Source organism: Thunnus maccoyii, chromosome 8 (assembly GCF_910596095.1).
Source record: "Thunnus maccoyii chromosome 8, fThuMac1.1, whole genome shotgun sequence".
In the NCBI taxonomy this organism is placed as follows: Eukaryota; Metazoa; Chordata; class Actinopteri; order Scombriformes; family Scombridae; genus Thunnus; species Thunnus maccoyii.
Genome location: NC_056540.1, coordinates 6,660,046 through 6,675,615, shown reverse-complemented (window position 1 = coordinate 6,675,615; position 15,570 = coordinate 6,660,046). Strand labels below are relative to the sequence as shown.

The 15,570-nt window shown below is 37.8% G+C and overlaps 1 long non-coding RNA gene across 1 annotated transcript; it reads right to left on the bottom strand.

The window, feature by feature from the left end:
* Positions 1-7,505: 7,505 nt before the first annotated feature.
* On the bottom strand, positions 7,506-12,825 carry LOC121901698. Its single transcript, XR_006097365.1, has 3 exons — positions 12,513-12,825; positions 12,089-12,224; positions 7,506-11,490 (listed from the first exon to the last, which is right to left on the bottom strand). It is a non-coding gene; the product is annotated as an uncharacterized LOC121901698 (long non-coding RNA).
* Between the last annotated feature and the right edge of the window lie 2,745 nt (positions 12,826-15,570).

Genomic DNA, 15,570 nt, shown 5'->3' with positions numbered 1-15,570 from the left:
TCCACCAGACCTCCATAAGGGTGGAAATTTGTGACACCTACAAAGGCTTAATGTGACTTCTTATCTAATCTTTTTTGGGGGAGTTTTTCCTCATTTGAACTGAGAATCTAAGGATAGAGGATGTTGTATTGCTGCAGATTGTAAAGCCCTATGAGGCCAATTTGTGTTTGTGATATTGGGCTATATAAATACAAACTGACTTGACATGACTTAACTCGAACTTGATTCAGGCACTGACTTGGTAATACATTCATGCAGTTAGTTTGTGGCCAATTTTGTGAATACGCAAAATACCACAAATCTCTTCTCTCTCACAGCAGTCGCATATTAGTTTTTGGCAACTATGTTTTGTTCTTGATTGCAATTAAAAAGTGTTCTTCATTTCTGATTCGCAACTTTGGTACATTTCTTCTCTATTATAATGGCTGCAGAGGCTCATGTGCATCATAGTATTCACAACTTTTTGCAATTATAGACTTCAAAGCAGCAAAAAGAAGATTTAGATGAAATACTCATATGTGACTTGTTGTAGGGAAAATACTTCCAGAACCTGTGAATCTGTTTGCTTGTTCTAATCCCCCAAGTACAAGGAAATACACTCACACTCACAGCTTTAGTATAATTCAGCAGCCCTGCAATAGCAGTCTAACCTTCAGGAAGGTTATATTGTTTGGTTTTCATGTAATCTGTTCTAGAGAGGTCTGATTTATTTCATAGCCATTTTAGAGGCTGTAGTTTGTGGTGCTGTTGAACTGAAAAGGTTATACTGAGAGGTGTTTCTAATATTTTGTCTACCCCAATTCATATAAATGGGATGGACAAAAAATGGCAAGTGAGTATATTTCCTTGTACTTGGATATTAGGTGTTCATTGTGGGTGTTGGTTGAAAATATCTCCAAAAACATTGAGTCAGGTCTTTTCTGACACAATATAAAAAACCTGGTAAGCATCATAAAGATAGGATGAACTACAGGGCTAGTGTATTAGTTTGTCAAATTTGAATGAAGTCACTTAATTTTAGGTTTCAATTTACTAATTTGTGGATACAGATTAAAAAAATGCTCCCTCCGATGCCTGCGTAGGAAATAAATAAAGTCATGTTTATTGAATTCTATGGAGAGAGCCAGTGTGTGTTTAGAAGAACAATGAGCCATTCACAAACGCTGTCGCTCAAGGTCTGAAGACCCTGACTAGTTTACTGCTGCCAGATACTGTCATACATAATTTGTAAGCTCCTATATAAGGTTTGGCTGATGTAAAGAAATTAACAATAAGACAAATGTGGGTGTATCCGTCGTTAAGTACTCGCTCTGTGTCTTTCCATATCTCCCCACTTCTTGCTCTCTCTCTTGTGTCATTTGCTCTAGGAAGTTTGTGTGAAAGGACTTTGCAGTATGCTTTTGCCAAACTTACCCATTAAGTTGTCTATCTATCATTTTTGTGGGAGTTCAGCTGAGGTGGTGCCTTCACTGACAGACTATAGCTCTGGAAGAGGAGTGCCTGTCTGTGTATATGTGAGAAAAAAAAAGAAAAAAATGGCGTTAGGGAGGGCTAGTAAGAAGAAGATGGTGATGAAGAAAGTGCATCACTGCAATATAATGTCTTGAAACAAGTTGATATATATAGGAAACAAGATTATCTGGAAAATATTTTTGTCAGTAGATCAAGACCTGAATAAATGAAATGAAATTTGTTTGAGAGAGACTGAAGGAAGGGTGTATAAAAGATAGAGATTAAAAAGGAAAGCACAAGGATGAGAAGAAGCAATGAAGGGAAAAAATGGGAAGAGAAAGAGAGCGAGAATCGCCATTTAACTTCATGAACTGTCTGCTCAAACAAATGTCTAGACACAGATGGAGGGATAGAGAGATAGAGAAAGAAGGACAGAGAGAGCAAGGAGGAGATTACAGAGATGAAGGGATGGAGAAGACAGATAGACAGGTCTGACTGTCCTTTCCACCAGAATGAACAGCACTTTTGTCTGTCAACAAAACATGGCCATTAACTAGCTTTAATGATGCTTACAGGCACAAAACACACACACACACACACACACACAGCAGTAAAATTCAGATCGGACTTTTTGCACATCTGATACTAGTTGGATATTGATTATGTCTTCAATTTTTTATTACATCATAAACATTAAAATGAGGTTTTATTACATTTCTTATCTCATTATGTGCAGGTATTACATTATGAGTTGCTATGCAGCGTTTGGACTCCCAGATCAGATTTAAACCATGTTCATAGGTGGTTTGAAATGTGATTAAAGTCGTGTATCTGAAAATACAACACAGTCTGACCACTTGAATCATATTTCAAGTGCCTATGCAGCAGAGATAATGATTTCACTTGCCATTACTTGCAATTATTACTGTAAATTTCATTTTTCATTAGTCACTGCTACACATTACCATTATATTGTTTGTTACTTTATATTCATTATATTCAGTCCCCCTCGAATGTCTCAACATTTAGCACCATTGGCTGTATTTTGTCCCAGTTGGTAATCCAGAATTGTTTTACGTCATTTATATATCACATGGCAAGGTTTCAGAAGCCTGAGCAAATGGCCATTACAAGTAGTGTGCCTGGATTGTGCAGCAGTTTTGTCTGAGTTAGAGTCATGGTTCTAATTAACTTCCATGGTAGGCAAATCAGCCAGAAGAGGCCAGCCAGCACCTTGTGCAGCAACCATCTGCCACTTGGACGCTTGTGAAGTTCAACAATCAACCACTGGAACCGTTTGACCAACAAATACTAAGAATGGGGTGAATAAGGAGGTTTTCTACAGGTTTTCAAATAATATCCATGCTTCCACTCAAGAAAATAAGGAGTGAAGAGTGGTAAACTGTATGGGGAATGAAAGAAAATAATGTTTTGAAAGAACTAAATTTGACCTCAGAGCAGCAAAGGCAGTACGACATGGTAGGTCATGATAAAGGACATAATATATGACTTTGTTTGTTGTTGGGTTAACTCACTTTACATATTGCACAACAACAAATATATAAGACAGCCAATAACCGGGACATTGCTATCAAAGACAAGCTATTAAAAACCAAGTTATTAAAAACATGACCTTATAGCTTGTGGGTGTTCAAGATGGCATCTGAAATGAGAAATCCAGCTTGTTAAAAAAAACAAAACAACCGCTATGTACCTTTAATTTCTGCAGGCAATTTGTTGTTTGCCAATACATTTTTCCAGCAATATCCCCTTATAGAGCTGCCAGTACAGATGAAATATAAAATGTCTCTACAGACTGTAGCGCCAGTAGACCACTGCAATACAACAGATGTGTCTTAAACCAGTCTCTACTTCAGTAATAGTAATAGTAAATTACCCGTAGTGTGGTCCAATGACAAATCTATTGAAGTGACTTCCTAGGATGGCGCTATTGCATTTAATCTGCTTTTATTTCCTTCTTGGTATGAGACACTGGGAAATATTAACGTTGCATCATGTGGATTTCATTAATATTAGTATGTCAACACTGCGCAGGCATCTCCAGTCATTGAGATTGTTCAGGCAGAAAGCCCAGTCTGACCTGCTGGAAGTCGCAGTTAAACCCATATCGAATGCTTCATGGATATAAATTCACGCATTTGAAATGCATCCAAGCTGGTTTAGTCGTGTCACAAAGAACTGTCTGATACCTGGTACACAATCCACTGTCCTTCTTATTTGCTAAAATGCGTTCCAAAATTAATCTTAAACTAATATGAGGCTTCAGCAGTCAGAGCTAGACAAATCTAGGAGTAGTTGTCTTCTAGTTTTACTCCTCTTAGTTCAAATTTCCCAATTTAAGTTTACGCTGACACTGACTTCTTGCTGAGCTGCTTAGGATAGTAAGAAAATGAAGAAATTCTGTAGCACAAAGACTAACTCTTAAAGGCACCAGCTTATTTTTTTCCTGTTCAAACCTCATGTGAGCTTCAGCTGAGCTTTAGAATGCATTTTGCACAGAAGGACTGTATATTGTCCCCCATCACATAAGAATTTAACATTTAAACATAAGAATTTATTAGAATCTCTTTACAGCCTCTATGGAGAGAAAGAATGACTGCAGTATCCAGTAACTCTTTCAAGATACATATGGGCATGGGATATTTGAAAAGATTTATGAGGAATAAATGTTAATAGTTAACCTTTTTTCCAGAGGGAGCCGTAGGAAGTTACTCATCTGTGGAGCTGCCACAGAATTCACCTCAGAAGCAATGCAGTTTCTCCAAGTGGACGACCACTAATGATGTACAGCCTTCCCAACCTGTTTGGCACTACAGACCTCAAGGCAGTATTCCATCAACAAATCAACAAGCTTGTAGAGAGGAATGCCTGCTAAGAGGCCCACACCTATGTGATGAGACTGTTTTCACATTTGTTGCTTAGCAATATCAGAAAACAAGCTACACCCATCTAACACTCCAGAGGAAGCAAATGAACTTTACATCTTTTATGAGACTACATCCATACTTAGCGGTAATAGTAAGTATACTGCTGCTGTAAGGAGAATATTTTGGTGAAGAGTGATCTATAGAGAACATATTTGTAGTGGCAATTTTTATCATGGAAGTTTGAGCCAATAGGTTGCCAATTTAGTTTGTTGTTTTGATGTGTTTCTATTTCTTAACATTCCACTGTGCATCCATCTCAAATTGAATCACAAATCCACTCAGAGTCAGAAAAATAGTTGACTTTACTCCAAACTGACATGAATAATCCTCCTTTTTACACAAAAAGAATATGTTTTGTAAAGTAAAATCCTTCTGTAGAACAAAGTTATAATCCAAAGGAGTATCCAAAAAACTGTATTCCACGGAGAGGTAAACCAAGATATCCCAAATTAATGATCAAAAAAGCTGTATTGAGCCCAACTAACTGTAAGGCAACCTCCTTCTTTCACTAACTGCCGTCTTCTCAATTATTACACTAGAAGACACACTACAGCAGCAGAAAATGTACATTAAGTCAACAATTATCATGTATCAACAGTAATAAAGCATGTTATGATGGCTCTTACACTATTCACAAAATGGGTCAAATGACCCCTCTATTCAGGGTTTGATTGAGTTTTTGGTTTTATTGTGTGCTTCCATTGTGACTAATCAACTGCCCATAATCCAACTAAGACAAAAAAGGTTGAATACATTCAGATTTTTATGGTTATCATTTTGAGAGTTTAACAATGTCCTTTATTGTGTTTCAGGCTGTTCCCAGAAAGACAGCGGCAAACTGCACAAAGAATGCCGACTTTCAGATCTGCCAGACTGCACGACTGGAATTGTCCTGAAATCTCATAATTGCCTTGGCATATTATGTGATACTATCTATCTTAAATGTGTCTAAATGATTCCTACAGTGTCTTGAATTAATGGTTCTGTTATCAACATGTGTTCAGCTGGTAAATGGCAACCCTACATGTATTACATCTGTTTTTTATTTGTTATCATCATATTATGAACTGTACTGAAAGTCATGGGGCAGGTAGGTAGGTGCATAGCCTTGATTATTTAAGGAATGTGTTATGTATGTACACTGTGGGAATGGCAAATTATAGGCCCTATCATGCCTTTGATTCAACATTTCAACAACACTTGTAAACCACTTTACCTGATTTATAAGAGTACCAACTGGTAGCAACAGTGCCCACAGCTTTTTAATATAACACTGACGTTCAAACACTGGTACTCATCTTGAAGATTATGTGTTACATAAAAAAATGTTTAGCAATTACACTAAACGGCAAATGATGGATGAAGAGTAATATCAGCCATCTGACATTTTGTTGAATGCAGTTTAGATTTTAGACAAACTAACAATAAATAAAGTAAACTTACTATTTCATATAATATTTTTGTTCAACTGTGTTTTAGCTGAAAAAAACCCAAAAAACTCTAAGTCGTTTTACTCGTTCATTAAATTTGATCTATTCGGTCCAGTAACATTTGGAAGGTCTAGAAGAGCTGTGTGAAAACGGCCAGCGTGATAATACCGCCCCATACATGAGATTTTAAAACTCAATATACTGTGAAATACAGAGACATTATCTGGAGGTGATAGGCTTAATCAGCATGGTGTGGGCTTGTTTGGTAAAGGCTTCAATGTAACCGATGTTCATTTATATGTAAAAGTTGTACACTGCAGGTTTAAAGTACAAAGTCAGTGCATTACATTTTAAATCACTTTACAACAACCAATAACTGGGTTTGCCTTTACTATGACCATAGTATTTTAAAATTGAATACATTAAATCTGGGACATAGTTGCATAGCCAAAATGAACATAAAAATTTACTGGGGCAGCCCAACAAAATAAAATTGGCCCCACCCAGAGCAGCATTTATAATCAGGTGTACATAACTTTTAGTTTGCTCATAAATTGGAATAGAACAGGAGGTAAAGGGGGTCATTGTGTGAAAATCAGATACTTTTTGGAACAGTAATCCTGAGTTAAAAGTTAATCACAGAATGTACTGCTGTTACTTATTCAATTCTCAAGTGATGCGATGTGAGGGGCTAGCCACATACCCTTGAAACCACCACAACAAGCAAAGTTCAATGTCTGGGTAACACTGAACAGTAACACATCAATGTTTGAGGGGCAGTGGCACATCAAAGACATACTGACAAGGGCACAAGTAGACAATTATGAATTACCCTGACTTGGAATTAGTCACTTGGACTTGGAATTACATATATTTCTCACAGTGTGTTCTTTTCTGTTATACTAAATGAAATTTAAATACCCACCCATGACTGACAACTGGCCTCTGTATTTACTATAACATTACCAGAAGTCGGCAAAGTTAACAGCCTTCGAGCCTAATGGTGACTTGCTTCAATCAGCTTCAGGACTTTCCTGCAAGTTGGTTTTTTGTCTTCATACATGACATGTATTTTTACTGCTGTGGTTATGGTGGTCCTCAGGGGTTCTCCTGCAACTGCTGACATGTTATCGAGAGCATACTGAATTATTTGTTTGTGCTCTGCTTGAAGGAGGACTGCCTATCTCCTGTGAAATGAGTGAAATACACCTTTTATCTCCAAAACTGAGTTATTTCAGTACTAGACTTTGCATATTTATGATGAGTCAAGATAAAAAAAAAATTAACAAGGTCTGAGTTTTAAATGTAGCTGCATTTAGGTCACCCGGTAGTTCACCTGGTAGAGGCGTATCACATATCAAGGCTGATTTCTAATCATAGCGGCCAAGATTCAAAGTGGTGGGAGCCCTTTGCTGCATGTTATCATCTCTCTCGCTCTCCCCTGCCTTTCCTGTCTCTCTACTGTCACTACTGAATAAAGCAGAAATGCCTCCAAAAAATCTTAAAATTTTTTTTTTTTTTAGATGCATATGGAGATAGTGAAAGGTGTATTTTTCTCACTTCACATGAGCTAGGCTTGTAGCATCACCCATACAATGAAGCTGCCATACAACGAACTCTGTTTGCAGTCCATGTCACTGGGTTACACTGCTGAGCTCAACAGTGCTAAGCCCACTTGCCATGCCACGGTTGTGTATTCTGCGCAAGCGGTAGAACATCTCTCTCCCTCGCATACACTATTATAGTACAAGCCAGTGAGGACAGCAAAGGAAATTGAATGAAATGTGAATGATTTCTTTCATGTTCTTTACTGGACATCTGTAAACTGGTCAAGAAATATGTTAGGCCTCCTAATGTTGATAAAACTGCTAAATGCAGATGTGTGTGAAGTGAAAACTTTATGGACAAGGCTGGAAAGCAGTGTAGGCAAGACAGATGACAGTGACAACTGATCATGTCTATCAACATTTCCCTGTTGTAATGTTGTTTTTGTTTGGTTTTTATACAGGATTCTGACAATGATGAGGCCTGGGCACAAGTGTCAAGATGTGCCTCTCTCTCCAAATCATCTCCACCTTGACCCAGTGTCTACTGCCATCATTGTTGAGGGAGGTATTGTAATGGATCTCCAGAACCTATCTCAAGCACTCTGTGTCTTGTTTGGCCTGCTTTATGCCTTACATCTGGACTACCCTAAAGCCATGAAAAACACCTTCACCTTCATTCAAAGAATGATGCTTGGTTTGCAAGGGAACAAAATCCCACCAAAACTGCAAACCTTTAAAAATCTCCTGTTCATGTAAATACTCAAGAGTGGCGTTCAACATTAGATATACTTGTTTATGACAGTGGATTCAGTTGCTTTCAGTTGTTATGTTAACTAAATTAAGGCAAACCTTTCAAATTATTAGCCCATTGGTTCATCAGTAAGTTACGTCAAGAGGCTGCCAGTTTATGTTCATTCAAACAAAGTGTGAGATCCATTGCCAGTCATTACTCTTTCATATTGTTACACTTACTAAATGAAGCCACTTTGCACTTGTCAGCCCATTAGTTCTTTACCAAGTTTGGTCTATAAGCTACGTGTTATTGTTATTACAAAATTAAAGTTGTTGTTACAGGATTATGTGTTAAATTAAAGGTCAGGGTTGGATTTTCCCCCCCAGAATTATAATATTTCTTTTTATAAAGCCCAACTGATCAGCTGGCAAGTATTACTTATTGTACCATCAACAATTTTGGTACTGGCTGTACATACTATATATATGCGGCAGACAGGTCAAAAAAGACAGTCTAGCAGTCTACAGTCTACCATTGTTCACAACACTCCTATGCTGGGGATGCACACAGTCATTTGAGGAGAGAAAAGTGAAAGTACATGCTGGAAAATCAAAGCACTTCATTGAAATGTCTGGCTGATGCAGAAACTAATGAGCCTTGTGTGAAATGAAGTCTTGTCAATCCCTGGGCCTTGCTTTTACGCTGTACATTTGCTTTTATGCTGTACATTTTTAAGAATATTTATTTTTTTAGGGTTGTGAATTTTAGCTCCCAAGGCATGTGTGTGTGCGCTGGTTCTGTTACAGCAGCAGATATCGTGGGATTGACACCAAAACCTTGACATTGATCATTTTAGTCTGGATATTTTCTTCAATTGGTAAATATCACTAATAGTAACTTACATTTTAATCTGTCCTCCTTGAAACCAATTGGTATCTCCATCAGTTATCTAACGTGCTGATTTGACTGAGCTTACTAGCACTTTCACCACCGAACATCTCTGTACCGGACACACTTACACCACACCTCATGGGAGATGGTGGTAAATATACACACTGGATTGTTCAGTGTTATCCTTTACATTAGACTTCCGGATGAGATGAAAGTCATGTGTAAATGTTCTTGTAGTGGCTTAAAATACGGGAAACACAGGCATGAAAATGTTGTGGATTCACCGAAATGTTAAGTCAGAGCACTGAAAGAAGATTAAGTAACACTAATGAAAAGTAGCTCCATAAAAGGCCCATTTCCTCCAGGAAAAGAAAAAAAAAGGATGGAAAGTTAACAATTATATTACTCATAAGTCAAAATCATGAGATGCTTATGCCAAAATTTGAATTATTAGTTCAAAAATTTGACTCATTTTTACTTCAGTCACAATTTTGATTGAGTATTTTTATTTTTTAAATGTTTTTTCCTGGCATAAATGAGTTTCCACACAGCCAGTTGCCCAATACAATTACTTTGCTTTGAAAAGAGACAACATCAATAAACTCTCTGCCTGTTGGGATATTCTTACAAATTTTAACAAAATGAAGTTATATACAGAGAAAACATGGTTTATCTGGAAAATTACAGGCAAAGCTGATAAAATACAGACAGAATAAAATTACAAATGTCAAGGTAATGCTGGAGGTAACACTGGAGTTGCTGCTGTAATGGAACCATTTATGTGGTATTGGCCACATCCCTGACTGGTTTTGTTCCATTTTAACTAGATTCAGAAGGTTTCAAAGGTTGATTTTACTAGTAAATTGAGTTTAGTAAAGTACTGTATTGTTTGTGCAAAAAATAATAAATGCATATAATTGAACTTTGAACTGTGTCACTACCTTGATTTATTATGTGTAATTGTAAATGGGATTTTAGGAGAATGGAACCTGTTTTTCATTCATGTATAATGGATGTTTGAATCGCTTAAATTACACAAGTAACACTTACTTGGACTTTTTAAGGTTTGCATGGTTTTAACAAGTAAATCAGATTGCTCTTCAAGTAAGTACAACTGAGAAATTATAAGTTGCAGGAAATGTCACATTAGTTAGCCCAACTTAAATAAATGTGTTGGCTGGAATACACACACAGTAGTCTATACTAAGTCAAGAGTACATCTAAAGTAAATTATCACGTACTCTATACAGGTTTTTTATTACTTAAACTCAAGTTTAATTGTACTATACTAAATAAGTATTTGTTAGTACAACATACAATACCTATTCCACTTTACTTAAGGCAATTGGTTTACACGTTTTTTTTTAAGTAAGGTTAACTAATTAGACTTTACAGTCAGGTGCTGATCAGAACAATCTCTGTCTCTGCTGCTCTCCTACAGTGTCACCATGTCTGTCCATCTTGCTGTCCACTTCTGTGTCAAATTTGTCGATGTGACATGTTGTGCTTCGGTATATTGTAAAATCCCAAATTTTGGCAGTGTGAACAAATAAGCCACAGTAGTGCTCTCATCAAGTTCTGACTCCTTAAATTCATAAACATCGTGAATGAAGTCTTCCCATTTTCCTTTTTTTGACTCACCATGTGGAAAAAACAGCTCTCTTGCATGAGACATAGGGTCTTTTTTGGTTGAATCCTTGGATACATCAAGTACCCTGGTACCCCCACCAGAATGCTTCCGCACTTATTTTCCCTCATGCATCCACCCCAACTCAATTTTTGGTGAACTTGATCAAAGCTTGCTTTTCTTGCGGGTCAAAGTTCCTGTTCGGATTCCTCATCACGGCACGTGTTGCTATCCTCATTTTCTTTAGCAGTCTTTCAAGAAGGGACATGCTTCAGCTATTGAATTGGAGAAGGAGGTTGCGCTTAAACAATGGGATTCTCAGTGCAGCGCTAAACCCAAAATCCAGTAGGCATGTTCCAAAAATGTAAAAAAAGGTGGCACATTTCAAATTTTCTAGTCAAGGAGGACACAAAGCCTTCTTCAGAGCATTTAAGTATACAGGTTCAGTTCAGTCATATATAAACAAGGGCAGAGTTGGTACACAGCTGGGAGTTGGACCCAGTTATTTAGGAACCAATCACTTTTCTTATCATATGGTTCTAGATACAGGGACCAATCTCAAGTATACAATGAAATCTGATTTAAATCCCATTACATACAAAACACTGTTACTGACCATCATTGATTCCCTATTAAGAACATACACTAGATGGTCATAAAGGGACATATAGATTACAAACAGTTTTAACCTAGAAACCATTTTAAGCTGAAGTCATCATTAAGTCCATTTGGTGTCATAGTGTTGAATGTGTTTTTCTTTGTCCAGACAGTATTGCCTCGTAACAATCCTGTGCCCATACACTGGTATATAGCATGCAAGGTAGGCATCCTCTACGTCTCTATTTTAAGTGATGTGTCTGATCTGTGAAGAAACATCAAAAATTAGCAGAGCTAGCTTTAAATGAACTGCCAGTTTGTTTGTACCAGAGTATAAATAGTTACAATGTGGTAAGCATCATGACTAATCATGACTTTTCCAAGTTTTTGTTTTTTTAACAGTGTTATTTACAATTTTTACCAACAAAAGGCAAATAAGTTGCAAAACTAAGCAGTCTTGGTGTAATTAGTGCCTCATTGTGTCAGTAGTTGTATACAGGCCTTTGTAAACTTGCAATTTCAGATGTTCAGTAAAGCCCTCATTTTTTCTACACCTCCAGATCTTTTCTCCACATTCACAAACTTTAATTTCTCTTACAGACTACAAAGGCTAATAGACCTTACAAAACCACAGACTTTTAGTCCATAGATTTAACAGTGCAGGATATCTTCAAATTCAAGCCTAATTACAGCCCAGTTTCTAACTTCCTAAAGTTCCATAGGCTACTTAAGTTATTCGGTGTATTTGTCTGCTCATTAGTCAAATTTGCTCTGAAAACTTCTACTGACTAATACCTTAGTTAGCCTACATAAACATTCCTATGGAAATATTGTGTGTATTCTTGCCATGAAAGTGGAATTACCTTGTCTTGTTGCATTTTGTTAATGTTTTCTTCAGCAACACTTTGCTTTTGAAGAAAATACCACAGATCATCGTTATGTTTGTAATATGGTGTTTATTCTGCCATTTCCTCAGTTTCCTGCTGCAGTGACCGAACACTTGAGAAAGGCATAACACTTACAGATTAGGCTACATCAACAATTCTCCCTGGTTAGCTAGGCTACCTTGGCTATACGTTAACATTAATAACAACTCAATCATGCCTGTTAGCTAAAGTTAAGTATCTCCGTTGCCCATGGAGGCAACACCACCTCCACCGATTAAGGTAACAAAAAGCACAGTTGTAAAACTGTTATCTATAAACCTTAACTCTACTAGCAACAAAATGTACATTAACTTATAGCCTATACATTGGAAGTATCAAGTTAACCAAGCTGATAACTTACCTTTTTGGGGCTGATCAGTGGTTCTACTGAGCAAAGGAGTGGCCAGTATGTGGCACCTTTCCAATTTTTATCATAATTACAAAATCCTGATCTGCTTTGTGAATGCAGTGCACTTCTGTACTTTTCTATAAAGCATTTGGGTTATTTTTCACCTCTCTGTATCTCTTTCCTCCTGCCTTGTCCAGACCAGTACTTTATCCTATTTTCCAGTGAGTTATTGAACTGAAACGACTGGAGGGAAGACCTGCTGTGCTCAATGCATCTTCTATCCCACCTACATCACTGTCCTTCAATCCCTGTTTCCCTTTCAACTCTTTTTTGTCTGAGTCACTACCCTCCCTCCACTCTTCTCCCTCCCTTCAATCTGCTGTAGCCCCTTCGCTCCCGTAATCATTTCTACTGAGATGATTTCTTCGTTCGTTCCTGCCCTCTCTTACTTTTCTCGGTTGTGACACTTTTTAAAGAATTTCCCTGTCCTGCTCTCTCCTTTCCTGTGTTCTCCCTCTTTTCCACTTTTCTTTTCTCCTCATCCTCTGTCTTTTTTCTTTAACTGCCCTTCTCCTTTCTATGTGTGCTTCCACAGGGTAAAATAGGTCAAACATGCACAGAGTTTGTGTAACATTTCTACCTAATATAAGGCCCTGTTCATACCTGGCATTTAAATGTGTCTTGGGTGATCTGATCACAAATGGACAGCTCTAAGTACAGGTATGAATGCACCGAAGACACAGTGAGGATGCATTGAGATCTGATTGCTCAGACCACATTTGGAGGTGGTCTGGGCTGCATATAGTCACATTGGCGCCCTCTGCATAAGTGGAAGTATTCATTTGCACACCAATCGTTGCATCGAAACAGTGAGAAATAGGGTTGCATCGCTGATAGCTGACAGTCATCAACCACTGAGCCCTCTACCACTGTAACATCATGATTTAAAAGCACCCACCCACCCCCCTCATTCTTTCTAAAATATGCCTGGTAACAACACTGCTGCTAACCCTTAGGTAATGTGGGAAGATTTGGCCATCTGTCTTAGTCCACACACACATTCACACACAAAAACAAACACAATTCACAAGCAGGAACAACTGGAACTGAGTTGAAAATTAAATTCATAAGGATTATTTTGTTGGCCATATTTATTCATTTACATGATCAACTGCAATGATTACAGTTTAGTGTTGCTTTATACATTTTCCAGCCTGAGAAAAGGGCATGAATGCAGAGGCTACAAAAAAAAAGACTGAGTTAGTAGAGAGAGGTTGAGGCTTTTTGAATGGGAGTCAATCAGAGCCAGCATCTAGTGGACGTTGTTGGCATTGCACTTTAAGGTACTTCCACATCGGCTTCAACCTCAAGCTGTGGTAGTTGGCGGGCCACTGTGGAGTGTAAGCCACTGTGGTCGGTATAAAACCCGACAACAAAGACAGTATGTGGGGAAAAAAATGACAGTCGCTCAACTTTATAACTTTGCAGTTAATATCATACAGCAACCTCCAACATGTAACATGGGTTCAAACATGAAAGAATGTAAAAGATGAAACGTTCTTTTTATCAGTAGGGGAACTGGATAGTTGCAGTAGCAAATATTAATAACATAGAGCAGAGAAATGTGAAAGTATGGTCTAATCATCTGTCTTACCCTTTGTCTGAGTCCCTACCCTTCTCTACTTCCCTGTTTATTCCCCTTTCTCTATCTGCTTTTCTCTCTCCCTTTCTGTTGATTGCTACTTTTTCCTCCTTTGTCTTTCTCTCTTCATCTCTTTCTCCTGTCTTAGCTGTCCATCTCTCTCTCTCTCTCTTTCCATTAATGGTCTGTCATAGCAGGTTGGCCATAAAACAAAGCAGTTGTGTTAAAGAGATTGTAACTATGGCAGTGTCCTCAGCCGATGTTAATGTGATTGCAGACATATTTCAATGAACATACATGCACACGCACACATATCACTGCCATCTTTCCAACAACTGACTGTAGTGTAGAAGTAACAACTGTGTAGTGGGAGGGGAGTGTTTGTAGTTTGATTAATCTTATTTTTCCATTGGCTCTACCTACTTCATATATTGAGAACACTTACAGTCACAAAGCAGCTTGTGCTATTTGGAAATTCAAAGTAGAAATGTGCACAAATTTAAATGTTCAAAAACTAGTGTGTGTGTGTGTGTGTGCTGGTGTGAGCTCTTCATAACAAACTGAATCTCAGCACCATTATTATACTAACCAGATAAACAATAATGAAAACACCTTCATCTGGCATTTGCCAGGTGACTTGTCAGTAAAATATAGCAACATTTTGTCTTTTTTTAAATGGGATTTTGTCAGTTAACACCGGGGCAGAGCCATGAAAATATGTGGTGAATTATGTTTTTTAATAGAAACTGTATGGGAAATGAAGGTCAAGCTCCATGTGTTTGTGAGATTTGACTTGATGAATGGACAGAATGAATTGTTGACATATTGACTTTGACCTTTTGCGGGCTGCTGAATACCATAAATTAGAAGGGAATTGGGATGTGAAAACATTGCAGTGGGTGGTGAACAGTGTGCTGTGTAGGTCACATGACATGACTGTGTGTATGTGTAAACAAATCCTCCTCAAATTTGTGTGCACAGCACCTAATTTAACATTAAAATAAAGGAAATTGAGAGGAAGCTGAGGAAACATTGACAATGAAACAACCTGTGTTTCTTCTTCTCAAGAAAATAAAACGAGGCTTGTAAGATCGGCCAGTAGTCAGAGTTAGATTGAGCGAAACATCCTCTAAACTCTAGCCTACAATCCTCAAATAAGGCCCTCTTGGCTGTTCCACAGTCCAGGCTCAAGACTAAAGGTGACTGCGCTTTCTCTATTAAGGCACCTAGACTGTAGAATGACCTGCCTGAGGAAGTTTGGCTAGCTAAATCAGTTTCATCTTTTAAATCCCTTCTAATACACACTTATATAGACAGGCCTTTATGTGAGTCACTCCTCATGCACTGCAGTTCGGGTATCGGGAGCCAAATGAGTGGTCTTTGTGTTTTCTGTAAAGTTCCATCTGTTTGTTTGTCGTATGACCTTTT